This window comes from Parasteatoda tepidariorum, chromosome 6, assembly GCF_982258835.1.
Source record: "Parasteatoda tepidariorum strain Cologne lab strain chromosome 6, Ptep-v5.0, whole genome shotgun sequence".
In the NCBI taxonomy this organism is placed as follows: domain Eukaryota; kingdom Metazoa; phylum Arthropoda; class Arachnida; order Araneae; family Theridiidae; genus Parasteatoda; species Parasteatoda tepidariorum.
The window spans coordinates 86,070,182-86,089,572 of NC_141760.1; the positions used below are offsets into that span (position 1 = coordinate 86,070,182).

Below are 19,391 nucleotides of genomic sequence, written 5' to 3' on the forward strand. Positions count from 1 at the left end.
CTAAAAATTATTATCTTAAATGATTGAAAGTTTTATACATAACTAGTCGATAAAAAATATTAGTTTCACTAAATTGTTCCGATTTGTTTAAAAAAATCTTACCCTTTTTATATTTTTATATTAATTGACTTTTATTTTATTATTTATTTTACTTTATTTTTTTAATTGAATTTTAATCTAACTTTAGATTTTGTTTGCAAAAATGCTTTAGTAATCCAAAAATTGAAAACACGATAAGTATTCTTAATCACATTATCTTTATTACTTCTTCACTTTTAAACTTTAGGTTATAGCTGTTAATTTTTTAAAGTTGAACTTAGTTGAACTTTTTTAAAGTTCGTTATTTTACTATTTTCTATTTAACTTAAATTAGTTTAAGCAAATAGCGAGTAATTTGCTGGGCAGCTAGTTAGTACTGTTATTCAAATTATTTTGTGCTGTCATTTAAATCTTTTATCTTTGTTTAATATTATTATTATATATAATTCAAGTAACTTTTGAGCTGACTGGCAACAATATTCCACTTCAAAAAGTGAAAGTTGATGTATTTTGATCGTCCTCTAAAAATTAATTAGTAAATGAGACTTAAAAGTGAAACATACATGAAAGTAAAGTATTGAAGGTATACATAAAAATTATTAAGCCATTATTATAAAACTGCTGATATTTTGATTAAAAAAGTTTAGAAACTAGCTTATTTCAAAACATCATGATTGTGTTTTTGTTTTAAAGTAAGCTTTATTAAAAGAAAACCAACACACATAAATTAGCGTTTTTCTCATATTTATTTACTTCCTATATTCCAATAATCGAGTTCTCTCATCAATTTATTTCATCACGCAATCGCCCCAACACCGTTATTTCTTTCTCCGAAACAAAAACAAACGCATCTCGCCAAGATAGCTTCATCGCCAAGCTTCTAATCACTGCAAGGAAAACAACGTCATTCAATCTCTACGCTCTTTCCTGACGTCAGATGGCTGTAGTATCGGAATCGGCTTTTTTCGGAAACATTCGGAGAATTGCTCTTTAGGTATGAGGAGATGAATACGTGGAGGAGTGAGTCGTGACGTAATCATGTTAATACGTGACGTCAGGCTTCATTACTGAAAGTAATGTTTTATGTGTCTTCTATGTCATTTTCTAGTGTGGGACGACGCACAAGCACAAAATCTCATTTACAACCCCCTGGGTGTTGCTTCTCCTTTATAAACAAAATGTGTTTTCTGGTCTTATAGTATCAAATTGTACAAGAATTTGTTTACATAAAAACTCCTATAGAGAAGATATTTAGTTCTGCTATATTTAACCTGTTAAATCTCATTCTAGTCAGTCCAGAAATTTATATATGGAATTGTCTAGAAAAAGATGGGTGTTTTTTCTGTCCTGTGATTTCGAAAAATATATGACTAAATTAATAAATTTGAATTCGATGGGGTATTTAATGCATAGGGTATAATGACAATGTCTTGGTTTTTATTTAAAATTTTTAATTCAGAACTATTTTTATGTGAGGCTTATATTGGTTACACCGATACGCCATTTTTTATCGATGCAAATTCCTCAGGGGCTGTTTCAAATATTTCGCAGTCATCTTACGTGAGGAATCGGTTTGTGATTTGCTTATTTTTTCTGACAAGGGCGGTGGAGAGGTATGAGTAATACTTGCATAAAATATTAAAATCCCTTCATTTAACTAATTTTCCAATAAGTAAATAAATAAATTTGGAACAAAATTTTGAGGGAAGAGGAAAATCGGAAATTTTTTTTAATTCATCGTTTATTTAAATTCACCTCTAAAATTAGCAAAAAATCTGCTTACGTAAGTTTTGTACGGCCCCTTATTAACTCTCTTCTATTAATAAATCTGAATTAGGTTTAAAATATTTTGACGCCATCTTGAAATTGGAGTTTTATTTTAGGAGCTGTTTGAATCCACCATTTTTAAATTAGATTTTCAACTATCAGATTCGCGAGTAACGACTCTCAAATTTTCGTTATAATTTGCGGCTATTTACAGTTTTGGGTGTCATATTTATATATTTGGCTGGCTAATAATTTAAAAATCCGGTTCTTTGAAATCAGTCACCTTCGTTTTGCAACGGATAATTGAAGAAAAGTTTAGAATTTTCTTGACATCTTATTACTTTTTAAGCTTATTATAATGAGTCCAGATATTCTAAGGCTAATAAGAACTCATTTAATTGCTCAGCAGCCTGAATCACTATAATTCTCTATTCAAAATGCCGTCATACTACAAGGCTCATTACAATAAACAAAATCTGACCGACTGAGTAAATTTTGAGCTGATTGAAGCTGATATATGCTGATTGAAATAAGCTGGTAAAATATGAGGCCGAATCGAAAAGTTAATTTCAAATTAGCTTGACGCATTGCAAAACGACGAAGGCTGCTTACAAAAAGCCGTTTTTTTCCCCCTTCAAAAAAATTAAGTCTTCAACATATAGCAAGATCAGCGAGATTTTTATGCGGGACTTAAAATACGTTTTTCTCTAAACTGATTTTCTTAAAATGGTTCACAGAAACTGATTTTTAAAACTATTTTGTTAACGAATTCTATTAAAATTGTGTATCAAGTGAGGGACTTTTTTGTTGAATCATATGTTAGAAATTAATATTTTGTTTAAAATTACAAATTTAAAAACCGGGATCGATTTAAGACAGCCGTCTATCGAAAAGTCATAAGTTTTTTAAAAACCGGGATCGATTTAAGACAGCTGTTTATCGAAAAAGTCGTAAGTTTTTCGCGTCAATGGCGATTACGTTTAAGTGTCCTATAAAATAGTTGACAGTATGACATTCGAGCGACGAATGTATAATTTCTGGAATATCTCATATATTGTTTCTGTATGCAGTAGTTGGGAGTTTAAGAACATATATTACCAGAAGAGGAATCTAGTTCACAATAAAAAAAATTTCTTTCATTGCACTACCGCCTGTAATGACCCTTATTTTGATAAATAATGTTACATCAAACCTTTCCCGTTTTGGCCTTGGATTTTCACTTGGAAATTTTCATTATGGTTACATCTTCTGTTACATCATTTAAACTCTGTGTCTTCCTGTAGGTCTTAAAAGGACACAGGGAGAAATTTTTCCTGGCAAATTCTGTTTTCCCTCCATTGGTATTTTAAAATTAAGAGAAAAGTCATTTTAGGTAAATCACGAACTTCGAATCATAAAAATAATTCATGGAAAAATCAATAAATCAATGCAAAAACTTATTGCAGGATAGCTTCACAGCTGCGCAATCCTAATCAATTTTGCCATAATTTGTTTGCATTTTGATAGATTGAATCTTTTTTCAGCATTGGAAAGTTCATGGTTTATTTTAGATATCCCTGGATTCACTTTTCTGTACTTTGAATTTAAAATTACTTATGAACAGACTTCGATAAAATGAAAACCCTTTCGTCGCCACGGAATCACAAATGTTTTTAAAGAATTTTTTTTTTTTTAATGTTTAATTTTTATAGAACTCTACATTGATTACAACCCCAGGGATGAGTTTAGTAAAAAACCAAAAAAAGCTGAAAATAGAAATCCAAAAATGTTAGGTGCAAAAGCACTTTTTAAATAATTGAAAAAATATTTGAAATTTGAACAAGAAAAAAAAGTGTATATAGGAAGCATTTATCCACAGAATGTTATCAACATTTCAATAAAAATATGGATGCGAGATTTTATTTATTTATTTATAGTGTATATGAATATGAATCTCAAAGCATCTAAATCACGCGAATTCGAATCTCGACATCTAATTTTAAAATCGCGTGAATGCGAATCTCTATGTGTGATTTTAAAATCGCGTTAATACGAATTTTGATGTCTGATTTTAAAATCGCGTGAATACGAATCTTGATATTAGATTTTAAAATCGCGTGAATGCGTATCTCGATATTTGATTTTAAAATCGCGTGAATACGAATTCTGGTGTATAACTTTTAAGTCACTTGAACACGAATCATAATAGTGGCTTTTAAATCGCGTGAATACAAAATGCGATTTGATATAAAATCGTAAAAATATGAAACACTTTGCGCGATCTTAAATCGCGATGTGTGATTTTAAATCATGTGAATGTAATTTTAAATCGCGTTTTACATTGGTAGGAAAAACCAGAAAAATGAATTTTTTTTCTCGTAAATTCGAAAATGACAAAAAAGTTTTTTTTTTCAAGAAGATGGTTTTTTTTTTTTTTTTTTTTTTTTTTTTTTTTAAATAATAATAGTAAAAAAAAAATTCGCGAATTTCGTAGGTTATAGATTATACGCATTATATTATTATTATTATATATTACCGTGTATATTATATGAATCTGCTCATGAAGATGAAAGCGAATTTGCCACGAAGGACCCATGGTAATTAATAGCGCCTTTTTTTATCACATTTGTTTCCAATTTAAGATTTTTCTTTAACCTTTATTTTCTTTCATTAATTTTTTTAAATGGCCCCGTCATGCCATGAGCCTTTATTTTATGAACCAAATTATGTTTTTCTGTTTAGTTAAAATACCTAATTAAATGAGCCCATTTAAATACTATTATCAACGGCTAAACTTAATCTGCATTACTGAAAAAAGGTCACAATTCAAAATCCATTCCAAAATCACTTGCCATTAGAGAAGCTGGATCAATACTTTTTTACCACTGTTTTATGGGAACAGAATATTTTTACGAACATTGCTTGAGTTTAGAACTTTTAAAATAATGCAATGATTAAAACTAATTAAACTTATACCTTTGAATTTATTAATTTTTTATCTTAGCATTTTTTTTATCTCGTTGAGAAAAACCTTTTAATTATAATTTGGAATCATGCTGTTATTTATGTTCTATATTCCGTTATGTGCAGAGAAGAACATTCTTCGAATTCCATTGTAGTGACGGAAAAGGTCACAGGAAGAAGAGGGCACACTTTTAACATCCCGCGGATTTCGCCATCCGTTTCTTATCTATTCGCCAAACAAGACAATTCTCCCGAAGTTACTAATTTTTCGACGAAAAGAAAACTATTGGGGTGTGTCGATCTAGCACTTACTGCTATTCTTATATATATTTGAGCACTAGATGCTATTTTATCCGGTTTCGCTACATGAGGAGGAATTGAAAACATACCTGATTTATATATTATTCATAGAAATTCTATGCATTATTTTACAAAGTAGAAAAGTATTCTGAAAAATCCGATATAATTCTGTAGTTTTAGATACAAAGGGCTTAGAATTGAAAAAGTACCTGATTTATATATTTTTCATAGAAATTCTATGCATTATTTTACCAAGTAGAAAAGTTTTCTGAAAAATCCGATATAATTCTGTAGTTTTAGATACAAAAGGCTTAGAATTGAAAAAGTACCTGATTTATATATTTTTCATAGAAATTCTATGCATTATTTTACAAAGTAGAAAAGTATTCTGGAAAACCCGATATAATTCTGTAGCTTTAGATACAAAAGGCTTAGAATTGAAAAAGTACCTGATTTATGTATTTTTCATAGAAATTCTATGCATTATTTTACAAAGTAGAAAAGTATTCTGAAAAACCCGATATAATTCCGTAGTTTTAGATACAGAAGGCTTAGAATTGAAAAAATACCTGAGTTATGTATTTTTCATAGAAATTCTATGCATTATTTTACAAAGTAGAAAAGTATTCTGGAAAACCCGATATAATTCTGTAGCTTTAGATACGAAAGGCTTAGAATTGAAAAAGTACCTGATTTATGTATTTTTCATAGAAATTCTATGCATTATTTTACAAAGTAGAAAAGTATTCTGGAAAACCCGATATAATTCTGTAGCTTTAGATACAAAAGGCTTAGAATTGAAAAAGTACCTGATTTATGTATTTTTCATAGAAATTCTATGCATTATTTTACAAAGTAGAAAAGTATTCTGGAAAACCCGATATAATTCTGTAGCTTTAGATACGAAAGGCTTAGAATTGAAAAAGTACCTGATTTATGTATTTTTCATAGAAATTCTATGCATTATTTTACAAAGTAGAAAAGTATTCTGAAAAATCCGATATAATTCTGTAGTTTTCGATACAAAAGGCTTAGAATTGAAAAAGTACCTGATTTATATATTTTTCATAGAAATTCTATGCATTATTTTACAAAGTAGAAAAGTATTCTGAAAAGCCTGATATAATTCTGTAGTTTTAGATACAAAATGCTTAGAATTGAAAAAGTACCTGATTTATATATTTTTCATAGAAATTCTATGCATTATTTTACAAAGTAGAAAAGTATTCTGAAAAATCCGATATAATTCTGTAGTTTTAGATACAAAAGGCTTAGAATTGAAAAAGTACCTGATTTTTATATTTTTCATTGAAATTCTATGCATTATTTTATAAAGTAGAAAAGTATGCTGAAAAACCCGATGTAATTCTGTAGTTTTAGATACAAAATGCTTAGAATTTCAACAATCTACAATTAATAGTCTACAACTATCTATTAGTTATAAAATCAATTTCATTTTTTTTTTTAAAATTAAGCTTCTGATTAATTGATGATTATCCGAAAACTTAACAAAAAAATTAGTATTAAAAGTTTTCATTTTATTTATTTAAAAAAAAAACATATTGCGTTTTATGGCGCAACTTGTTCAGTTATGTCATAAAACGGGAGAAATTTAACAGGAATTTCTTCCTCTAGTCTAACTGGAATTCCCGAAATTTCTTCGTAGAGCGCAACTCTTTCCGGAAAACCTTGATTCCTGGAGAAGGAGCCTCGACCTGATCAAAATCAATAATCGTATCTGAGAATTGTTGTGAATTTCTTGAGCTTTCCTGGAGTAATCTAATATTTTATTTCTGTGTTCAAATATTTTCTTGTGTCAAAGAGAATTTTCATTGTTCTGATCTATGGAGTATGTTCGGGAAAAAGTACTTGTTTTATGTTTCTTTAGTTTTACAGTTAATGGGGTCAAGTATGAAATAGAAGAAAAAAAGTGTTTGAACATTTTTATTAACTAAACAGGAGCTTGTTCGCACGTTTTGTGAATGTCATTTTTTTGTGAGTGTGTGAAAAATCTGTTTATAATTTACTATTCTAATATAGACGGTAAATCGCCATAGTCTAGTTTAATTTTTTAAAACTTTTATTTATGAACAATCGACCCAATTCTGAGTTTACGGCTATCAGTGTGAAACTCCGTAGTGTTGAACCCAACCCAGAAGGCAAGGGAACTCCACGATCCAGCAAACTAACCTCCGTGGAGGACTCTTTGATGGAACTAACCTGCATTTGCGTTGCATGGAGAGAAAAACCGAGAAAACCTTCCCTGTTTAACCGGACTGTAAAGGGATTATAACCTATGATCCGTCTACCCCTCCGGATATTTTTACATCAGCAGTACGGTCGGTGCGAGCCGGTAACAGAATTCATATCAACCAGCCACCGCTGGTATTCCAACCAGGGTCACCTCATTAGGAGGCGAACGCTCCATCCTCTGAGCTACCGTGGCTCATGGTCTTGCTAGTTATAACCGTTGTTGAACAGCCTACCCAATTTTTGGGTTTACGACTTGTAATATTCAACTCCGTAGCCTTGTAATTTTTAACCCAATCCAGAAGACAAGGGAACTCCTGGATAAAGTATTGGGAGAAATTCGCCTTCGTGAAGGACTTTTTGATGGAGCCAACCCGCATTTGGCTACATGGAGAGGAAGAACACGAGAGCCTCCACGGTTAGCCTGACGGCCAAAGGACTCTTACCCATGATCTGTCTACCACTGAGGATATTTCACGTCAACACTGTGGTCGGTGCAAACCGGATGCGGATTCGTATCGACCAGCCATCGCCGGGATTCGAACCCGGTTTACCTCATTGGCAGGCAACGCTCTGTCCTCTGAGCGATCGCGGCTCATTGTCTTGTAGTGTAAATGTGCAAAAGTAAGGTCATGTCTTTGAGATTTTGTGAAATATAAAGGTTAAAAAATAATGATAGAAAAGGCCCTTTTCATCTAAATAAGATATACGTTCAATAAATTTTAGTTTCAAATCATGGCATTTAATCAGTACTAATTTAAAATTAAACGAGTTCATATCAATACTATACACAGAGCACCGTTTAATGACGTCATAGGCTCTGCTTTTCGAACGAAAAATTTTGTGATGGACATGATTTTAAAATAAAAAAATATTATAAAGAAATTGTTTTTAAGATGAAATATTTTATATTATACGAATAAATAATTTGTGAAGGTGATTATGATAAAAATGTTTTTGTGAAATTTAAATAACTTTGGTGATTTTCTTTCCAATCTTTTAAAACTACTATTTACTCTTGTTAATGATTTGATTTATAGTTGAAATAGTATACGAATTTTTTTTTTCACTGATCGATTTAAATTATAGCATTTTGCTGCTTTAATTTCTCTTTGCGTTTTATAATGATAACATAAAAGAAAAATATAACAAAATGTAAAATATTTCCAAATATTCAAAATTAAAGGAATACTGCAAAGGTGTAAACCGTCTTATCTTTTAAGTTATTTCTGTTATATTAATTATGCATTTACATATATGCATTATTAATTTGCATACATTAATAATGCGATGACATCATTACATAGTTTTTTTTTCACTGATCGACTCAAATGGAAGCATTTTGGTTTTAAATTTTCTTTTGTATTTTGTAATGATCGCATGAAAGCGCATGATTTTTTTTAAAAACTTAATTTTTTTTTTTTGTACTATATAAAAATTGAAATTTTCATTGGTTGCTTTTTGATAAGTCCGTAGCTAGTTCTTCTAGCAGCTAATTATAATCATTTATACCTTAGTCTTCAATTTCAACCTTTTCAAAAGCACAAATTAAAAATCAATAAACCAGCACACTTTTAAATAATTTATAATATTTTTTTTACTAATTTAAAATTAAAAATTGCTTTTAAATTTTTATTAAACAATTTTCAACATCAAAAAATTTTGGTTTTAATATTTTAATTTTATTTTTTCGTTTAAAATATAATAAGTTAAAAATTATTAAAAAAAAAAACATAATGCTATTTTTTTATTTTGTTTTTCAGACCAAAATTTATCAATCGTACGAAGTAAAATCAAACTTAAATAGTTAAAAATAATGAATAAAATAAAAAAAAAATCAGAGGTTACGCATCTTTTCATATCACCTTGGAAATTATCTTCTAGTTCTGATCTTTCTTTAATTAAACCAGAATACTTTCCGATCCTCCATATAAACCTAATTAAAACAGATCGGACAAACAATAAATAAACTGCTGTTTGTAGAAAATGCAACACCATGAAAGAATCATCAGAATCAAATGAAATTTAATGCAGAAACGACTTGTACTGATACAAATAAATGATGAAATTTTCAAAACAAAAGAAACAAATTAAGCGTCCGAAATCAGTATTTGGTGCAGCCACCACGCGCTGCAATAAGTGCTGCTATACGACGTGGCATGGAGTCAAACAGATGTTGAATATCTGCTTGAGGAAGAGAATTCCATATCGCTTGTATGCGCAACCAAAGTTCGTCTTTGGAAACTGCAGGACGCGGATCACGAGTGAGACGCCGACCAACCATATCCCACACGTGCTCAATAGGCGACATATCCGGCGAATAAGCAGGCCAAGGAAGAAGTTGCATGCGTTGTGCTGAACAGAAGTCTCTAACAGTCCGCGCAACATGTGGGCGTGCATTATCCTGCTGAAAGATAGCTCCAGGGATGCCTTGAAGGAAAGGAACGACTTCGGGCTGTAGCACTTCACGGACGTATCTGTTGCTATTGAGATTACCCTCAATTCGTATCAAATTGGATCGTCCATGATACGAAATCGCACCCCAGACCATAACTCCGGATGTTCGACCACTATGTCGTTCAATAATACACTCAGGAAGGCAGCGTTGACCGGCATAACGTCTAACACGAACACGGCCATCATGGGTCCACAAATTGAAGCGTGATTCATCTGAAAAGACAACTTGGTGCCAATCAGCTCGCCAGTCTCTGTGCTCAAGAGCCCACTGCCGACGCAGCCGTCGATGATCCGCCGTGAGGGGAATCCTGTATAATGGCACCCTTGCACGCAATCCACGGCGCAGCAGACGACGACGAATTGACGAAGCCGACAATTGTACACCTGTAGCAGTAGACCAATGTGCTGCCAGCTGCCTGGAGGAAGCTGTGCGATCATTCACCGCCATGCGGAGCAGGTGTCGATCATCGCGCTCTGACGTCACCTTCTGTCGTCCAGTGCCTGTTTTTCGAGTTGTTCGGTGCTCGTCGGTCCACTGCTTCCAAACTCGCATCACTGTGGAACTGTTCCGCTGCATACGAGCTGCTATTGCGCGATAGGAAAATCCTCCTTCTCGAAGGCCGATTATCCTCCCTCGTTCAAACTCCGTAAGTTGCTTGAATTTCTTATTCTTCCGTCGTGGAGGCATACTCAGGTCTCACTAAACGTTTGCCACTAACAAATAATCATAGACTATTTTCAACGTCCCGCTACAGCACTTTATTTATACGCTTTCAGCATCAATTCAGAGGGCGCTGCGCGCGCCACGCACGCGCGATGGCTCTGAAACTTTATTAATTTGCATAATATCCTATAATTGACATTTGCTGCGAATTTCATTTGATTCTGATGATTCCTTCATGGTGTTGCATTTTCTACAAACAGCAGTTTATAAAATAACACTATTGAACAACGCAAAAACAAGCTATTCAAAGGATTGTTTTCAAGTTTCTTCCAACGTTAACATCATGATAATTTTAGGAATTGTTTTGGGAGAGAAAGGACAAGGTTGTTTGAACTTTGATAAGTAGGTCATATGAGTTGGACGACACAGATGAGGCGATTTTCTTATCATCGCAATATTGAGATCATGGCTTTAATTATACCATGAACTAACTGTTCATCCAAGAAATTAAAATGGAAATTAAATATTTATCACTACAGATATTTAAATAACTAGGTTTTTTTTTGTAGTAAAGGAGATTGGTTTGAACAGGGATTCCCAAATGGTGTTCCGCGGAACATTAGGGTTCCTGTTATGATTTTCGAAACCTGTAATTAAATTTAGATCCGATTACTTACTCATTATTTATTTAATATGTTCATTATTTTTATGACGTCATTTAATTAACATGCTTGTGAAAAAGGAAGAGCAAAATTTTAAAAAAAATCTAACAACAATAAGCACCGAAGAGCCATTACATTATGACCACACTGCTAATAACATGTAGGACCATCTTCAGCCCTCAAAACTGCTAGCACCCACCGTGGCATTGATTCCACAAGGTGCTGATAGGTAGTCTGAGGTATTTGGTACCAAGCGCTCACCAACTGGTCCTGCAATTCCCTCACATTGCGAGGGGGTAGCGTGGCAGCACGAATTTGGTTTTCCAAGTAGGACCACAAATGCTCTATTGGATTAAGGTCATGTGAATTCGGGTGCCAAGACATGACTTGAAAGTCACTGGAATGTTCCTTGAACCAATCCATGACGATTCGACCCTTATGACACGGTGCAAGTACCTTACAGTCGTCAGGGATTGTTCTATGAGGATTAAGGGTCCTAAAATGTGCCCCATGAAAACATTGTTCCTGGGGGAGAAACCATGAAAACCTGGGCGAGCTCATTGTTATAGATGGAGGGTGGCCATAATGTAATGGCTCTTCGGTGTATATTGAATGAATAAGAAAAAAAGAGACTCATTTATGAAAAATCGCATTAGTATTTTGCATAGAATAAAAATAACCAAATTCAACAATGAAGAAACATGTGTCTTTAATAACCATTTCGTCTTTATTTGTATTTAATATTTCGGTCCTTTTTCGTCTTTATTTCACTGAAAACCAAGTTTTATCTCTTGTCTATTCAGTTAATACACACACTGAAATCAAATTAGAAGACTATATGCAGCTCTAGACTTGTATATGTCTGACAACATATTTATTGATATAACGATAGAATGAAAAAAAATTCCTTTTTTATTTATTCATTTTATTTTAAAAACGTCGTTGAACAGTCGACCCAATTTTGCGTTTACGATTACCAATGTTCATCTCCTTAGCTGTGTAGTTTCAAACCTAGTCCAGAAGACAAGGGAACTCCTGGATCAAGTATATTGAAAGAAATTTGCCTTCGTTGATGACTTTTTGATGGAACTAACCCGCATTTGCGTTACATGGATAGGAAAACTACGAAAACCTGATGGCAAGGAGACTCTAACGAAGGATATTTTTATATTTGTTTTACATAGAGTGGAAAACCTCTCACGGTTAGCTCAACGACAATCCCATGATTCATCTACCAATGAAGATATTTTACGACAACACTGTGGTCGGTGCGAGCCGGGTGCAGAATTCGTATCGACCTGCTATGGAATCCAGTTTATCTCATTGCGGGGCTCTATCCCCACAGCGTCTTTTTATTCATTCATTAAATATTTTCAAAATAAATAAATAAATAAATAAAATTGCAATCATTAAATATTTTTAATGATTGCAATTTTATTTATTATTTTATTATTAATATTGCAATTTTATTATTATAAATAAAATTGCTGTCATTAAATATTTTTATTTATTTATAAATTTATTTATTAAGTCTCGGGGCTCCGCCTAAAATGATTGATTACTTAGTGTTTCATAGCCGGAAAAAAAACTTGGGAACCACTGGTTCTGAATATAATTTTAAACACATAAAATCGAATTTAATTATCGGTTTGTACTCATGGTTGTTGGTAGTTCCTCAAAGTAGTGGTGATGCAAAAAAGCTATTACCGTTTGCCACCCCCCCCCCCCTATTTTATATTTTCTGTTTCTCTAATTATGTATTTTACTGCAGACGAATTCGTAAACGGACCGCAATATTTGCCCGTTATGACCGAATTCTCGTAAAAAACGTGTTCATGAAAAAAATAAAAGAATTTCATATACTTACTAAATTATATAGAACTTTATTTTTTATTTCTTTGCAGTACAAAAGAAAGTATGTAATTTGCTGTGAACTGTCTGATTGTCTTTTTGTTATGTTATTTGTTTTTTTTTAATAAAACGCATGGCCCGAAAAACATTTGCATCCCCGTTTTCGAAAAAAGTACACGTGTTCGCTGGTCACAAATATGATACTCGCTAAAACCGGGGTGGGCTCTTTAAAAGCGATATATGTTCCAATTAACTATATTTTTACTTTCTACCAACTTAGTAGTTTCGATTATTTTTTTGTTAAATCAAGACTCGTTTGGCGAGTTCTTGACAAATTGGAATTAAAAAAATAAGGAAAGAAAAAGATTTTAAACTGCAATGTTAATTTTAGTTTTTATTCATTAGCTCTAATAGAAATTTATTTGTAAAAAATATTTATGGTAGCCTAATCTTCAATTAGAACAGTGGTTTCTAAACGTTTTCCATAAGTTGGGACTTCTGAATATAAAGTTGCTTTATACGGTCTATATTTAAATAAAATTAAAGAACATATCTTTGATACCTCTTAAAAACGGACTTAATCAAGTCGATCTGTATCTTACTTTGATGATGTAACTTCATATGTGTGAATTTTAAATTAAATGTTCTAAAATAATTCAAAAAAATTGCAAATAGTTATTTTAACCATCTGGTTGAAAAAATTTTTTTTTGTTATTTTGTTGATGTTTTTATTTGCGTAGTGTTCTGTTAATAATTTTCATATTCTTCATCAATAGTTAATTTTTCAAGCATATAATTAAATATGAAATTTACATAACAGTGTTTCATTAATTTAATTATTCATATTCCGAATATTGTTGCTTTTGGTACTTACGTATTATCCTGACGATTATTTCCGTCAAATCTGAAAATAATAAGTTTGGAACTTGTCCAAATTTTGAATATTTTCTCGTTTTCGCATGAAATAAATTATATTTGCATGTTATCTATTTATTGATGAAGAATTATTATGTAACAATTACTTCTGAATATACTAAAATGAGTCAGGTGCGGCGTTGTAGAAAATGATCCACGGGATAATACGTAAGTACCTGTTTTTTTATATCTTTTTTTTTCCCACACGAATTAACAGATTAAATCTAGACAAAAACAATGTTCTACTTTAAATACAGCTTAGTTTCCTCTTTGATATAAAGTAACAATTTGTACCCATGTATTTGAATTATTTTAATTCCAATAACTTGAACAAAAAAATTTTAACATTGTTTCATCAGATTTTAGGTTGTTCAAGTATTATGTAAGCAAATGAGGGGGAAAGAATGAGGTAATTTTCATATTTGTTTATTTTTGTTTACAAGGAGGTGGGAAGGAAAGTATGAGACGCGAAAAAAATTTCACTGTTAATTTACAAAAATAAATAAAAAAAATTATTAAAAAAATTTACGATTTTGTTATTGGCTTAGTTTAGTTAAGTACGAACGAGAAATTTCATAATCACCAAAAACATTAAATGATGATTATACATTATTTGAACTACCCCTTTATGTTCATGAAACAACGTCATAAAGAAATTGTCTAACTTAAACAATAATTATCTTATATCTTTTTTATTTCTGTATGTTGTTTCATTATTATTATCTGAGTTGTCTTCGCCGGTAGCGTGGCCGAGCGGTCTAAGGCGCTGGTTTAAGGCACCAGTCTCCTCGGAGGCGTGGGTTCGAATCCCACCGCTGCCAGTGTAAACTTTTTGCAGTAAAATATCAAAATTATTTTTTAAGATCATATTGCACATTTTTATTTTAGGCAAACATTCTGATGGTATTATAAAATACATTTCTTAGGTTTAAATAATTGATTGTTGAAGTGTATTCAACAATTTTAATTATCGAAAATAGACGCTATTTAACTTTTTGTCGCAAAATATCGAAATTATTTTGTAAGATCATATTGCACATTTTTATTTTAGGCAAACGTTTTGATGGCATTATAAAATATATTTTTTAGTTTTAATTAATTGATTGTTAAAGTGTATTCGACAATTTTTAACTATCGAAAATAGACGCTATTTAAATATAAAAAAGAAATTTATTTTCAGTTTTTTTAATTTAAATAAATTTCCTTTTTAATAAAGAAAAACTTATTATGTAAGCATTACAATCACTAACTACACAAAAAGATAACAAGAAATACAAGCGGCAATAAATAATTTAGAACCTTTCCATGACAATTTATTCCACATTTAAATTTATAATTTGAAGTTAACAATAATGCTAGCACCATAATTACATTCTGATAATAATATTATTATTATTACTAATACTTTTTTTAATTTATTTACTAATAATTCGTCGATTCACTGATTTTCCGTTTTATGACTTTCTTACCTTAATTTTTTTTTTCTTTATTTATTTAACTCTATTAATAATTATTCACAGCAACAGTTGCCATAACGATGTGCTACTCATTATGTATCATTAAATTTATAATTTTTGATAGCTAAAGTTCGATAGCCTCTTTATTTTAGCTACCATGAATTTGCTTCAGAAAGCATATTATAAAATAGCATTCTAAACAATCTTTTTTTAGCCAATTCACGTTGTAAATGTAAATATACTATATAGTTAGGCAGGTGTTCATTAGAATTTTATTTATTTATTTAGTTATTTATTAGCACTTATAAATTAATTAAAAATATGACATTACTTTTTTTAATGTTGATGATCAAAAATGTATTAAAGCTATAAACGTAATTTGTTTACGCTATAAAATTAATTTTTTTTAAAAAGAAATTAATATGGGATATATAATAATGTAAACTTGTACTTGCAATACTTAGAAAAAGAAAAAAAAAATGAATCCTACGTGCAACGGAAATTATATTAGTTGTCCTAGTATAAGTCCTAGACTCATTGCAACGAGCAAATTGAATTGAAATATGAGGGTTAACGTCAATTTAAGTTAGTGAAAGCTAAATATGCGTGTTAAAACAAAGTGTTTTATCTCTCTTATGTATTTATATTTAAATTTTTATTCGATTGCTAATGTTTTCACATAAATAAAAACAAATAAATATAATTTTTTCAAAAAAAAGAAAAAAATCCCAATCCCCTTAACCGAACACTTCCTAAAATATTTGAGGGTAACTAAACAGCTTGAGGATCAAAAATTATGTGAAGCAGGAAGTGCAGACGATCCTCCTTACCGTTATTGTGAACAAGAGAATAGTTTGTTCTCCCATCAGGAAATAGTTTTTTTTTTTCGTTTTACCTGTCAATAGGCATGAGAAATAGTTTTTTTTTCGTTCGTCTTTTTGGTGATTTACTAAATTTTTTTTCCTTCATTTTCCCATATGTCATCTTATTGTCTTTAGCTGGGATAATTGTTAGCTGAGGAAAAATAAAGTTGTTGTTTTTTTTCGATAAAATAAATAAAATTCGAAATAATTTAGTGCTAAGAATAACACTAAAAATAGTTTGACTTTTATTTAATGTCCTTGAATAATTTTTTGTGTGTGCGTGTGTGTTTAATGCATAAATTTGAAAAACTGTTAAGCGTATAAAAATGAAAAAAAAAAAAATGCGTAAATATTAAGTTTAGTTACACTTAGGGAACGATTTCATTAAAAATTTTCAGTTTACTGCGAATTTAAAGAGTATTTAATTTTTCTCTACTGAATTATTTTTAAAATGAAAAAAAAGAAGAAAAAAAAAGTTTTCATGCATAAAGCAAAAATAATGCGTGAGTTATTATTATTATTTTTTTTTAATTATCATTCGTTTTTTTTTCATAAATGAATTTGATTGTATCCTGGAACGATTTTTCCAGTTTTTTAAAAAAAAATGCTAAGTTAAAAAGTAGGAAAAAACATATATTTTGCTTGTGTCACTAACCAACATCTAAAAAATAGTTACCCAAAATAATATTAAATAAATAAAAATTAAAAGAAACCAGATTAAAATTGTAGTTAATAGAAAAGTAGCTATGGTTATCTTAATTAAAAACTAGGAACTTTCCATCATGCCAAGAAAATAATTTATTAGCATTAATTAAAAAGATCTATCAGACAAGAAAGCGTTAAGGCAGTGTGTTGCAAATTATAATAAGTCCATTTTTAAATATCTGGGGCTAATTAATTAAAAAATTAATTTGATGCAAAGCGTAAAGAATGTGCTTTTTGTGTTATTTTAACGAATTTGAAACATGTAGGTCTTAGAGCAAAATCATTAAATAATGTCACGCTTAATTAATATAAAAACTAGTTTTCGTGTTATTTCAATAATTTTAAACTGGTCATTTTTAAGTTCTGAGAAAATTCTATTATCGTTTTTAAATTCAAATAAAGTTTATTAATGCAACACACTTCGGTAAAAAAACATACAATGAGCAGAAAAAAAAATCTGATTATACTTAATAACTCTTGATCTAATGATAAGACTTTCACGTAACAGCTCAACTCTATCTTAATGCTTCAGGAACTGATATTAAACATGCTTATTTTTTCGGTATATTTTTTCCTCTTTTTTCATATTAACATACATTTTCTTGACTCTCAAAATATGGGGAAGGCAGCCGCAATCTGGAAAACATGGTCTCAATAATTAGGTCAAGAGAGCTGTCGAAAGTTCGAACCCCTTCATGTTAGTACGTATTACTTTATTCGTATTTCATCATAACTCAAAAACTTTTCAAGCAAATCGAAAATGTTTGCACACAATTATAAAATTCGTTTATCCAAAGAGCAGTAATTTTTAATAATTATTTATTGTGTTATTTAAAAATGGTCGAATTTTTTTTAAATTTTTAGACAATTTTTTTTAAATCGTTTTAAAGAATGTTATTTTGTATGACAAATTCCAAAATATCAACGAAATCGGTCAAATAGTTCTCAAGATATCGAATCTTAGATATAGAACTCTTTTAAATTTTTTTCATTGTCTGAAATATGATTCCATGGCCTGTGATAGTTGATTCGTTTTGATCCACCAATACGGTTTCAGATACTTTTTTTAATCACTTCTATTTCTACATAAAAACACAATATATCGCTTCAATTGTTGCCTCAACTTCTTTTTTATTAAAGTTAAGCATTGTTTTCTCATTAATCCTTTTCTTGATTGCGCGTAATTGATGTATCAAGAGGTGTGAAAAGGTGATGTCAATAAATGCATAATACAGTCAAACCCCGCTATAGTGAACTTTCAAGGGGTCGAAATTTTGGTTCACTATAATCGAGAGATCACTATATCCGTACTGCAAACAATTTTAACTAATTTTTCCGAACTGTTCCCTTTTTTTTACACATTATTTAAATATATGACCAATAAAGAGAAATATAAAAATGATTAAAAAAACAATATGTAGTAACAAAAAATGTGTTAACTTTTATTTTTTATTACTCATCGTCTTGCGTTCAAAAAACTTAGAGATGGGGAAACTGAGATAGAAGAAACAAACAAGAAAAAATGCTTATGGCTACATTCCATCACTCAATAGATGGTTTTAAAAATCGGTATATTCATTTTATGTAGAAATTTCAAAATTACCAAAAAATGAAGGAAAAAAAGTCAGTCGCAGACAGTAAAAAGTTCATAATATCCAACTTCCTCTCTTCTTTTGGTACCCTATATCCACAAAAAATAATATTAAAATGTGTATAGTGAGGCACTATATCCGGGAGTTCAGTATAAGCCATGTTCACTATAACGGGGTTGCACTGCAGTAAAAATAATTTAACAATTATTTTTATTATTATTAAAATTATTATCTCTTACTTTTACCATTTCATAGACTTACTAATTGGCTGAAAAATTTAGCAATATTTTCTATTTCAAAGTATAATTGAGCAGAAAAACGTTTTTATTAAAAATAATGATTAATTATTAACAGTTATTTCAATCTTAAACAGGAAACTTAATAAGAAATACACTTAAAGTCCTTCATAACAGGAAGAAACTAGTTAATTTTAAAACATAAACAACATAACTACTATCACTTCCTCCTCCAACCCATTCCTGCAAAGATAAATCCGACGTTGCTTCGCCTTCACCCGTAAAAAGCTACCAAAAAAATAAAAAACTTTTATTATACCTTCACAAGGGACAAGAAAGTAGATAGTAAGAGCTCTTTCATTGCTAGTATCAAAAGTAACCCAAGGTTTCAAGCGAGACTAACGGTCCAGCAAGCAAACTCAATAGTTCGGACTTGGCTAGAGATAAAAAAAATGTAAAATAAAATAAAAAAAATAAAAAGAGCCAAGTTTAACTAAACAACGTTCTTCTTTAATTTTACGGGATTTCAGATGTTTATTGAAGCATAGAGGTGCTATATAGAGCGATTCTGAGGTAAATCAAAAGTGTTAAAAAAAACTGAAGTGTAACACGACAAGCGATAGTGCAAGAGTTTCGTTTGATGAGATGTGTTTGGTTTAATATATCGTTAAATATGTAGAGCGATTCAAA

General features: G+C 30.5%; 1 protein-coding gene and 1 non-coding gene across 2 annotated transcripts in view; both read left to right on the forward strand.

The window, feature by feature from the left end:
• LOC107446208 (ribosomal protein S6 kinase alpha-5) overlaps positions 1 to 19,391 on the forward strand; it is a 144,198-nt gene that overhangs the window by 4,249 nt on the left and 120,558 nt on the right. The window lies entirely within an intron of this gene.
• On the forward strand, positions 14,588 to 14,669 carry TRNAL-AAG (transfer RNA leucine (anticodon AAG)). The gene has a single exon. It is a non-coding gene; the product is annotated as a tRNA-Leu (tRNA).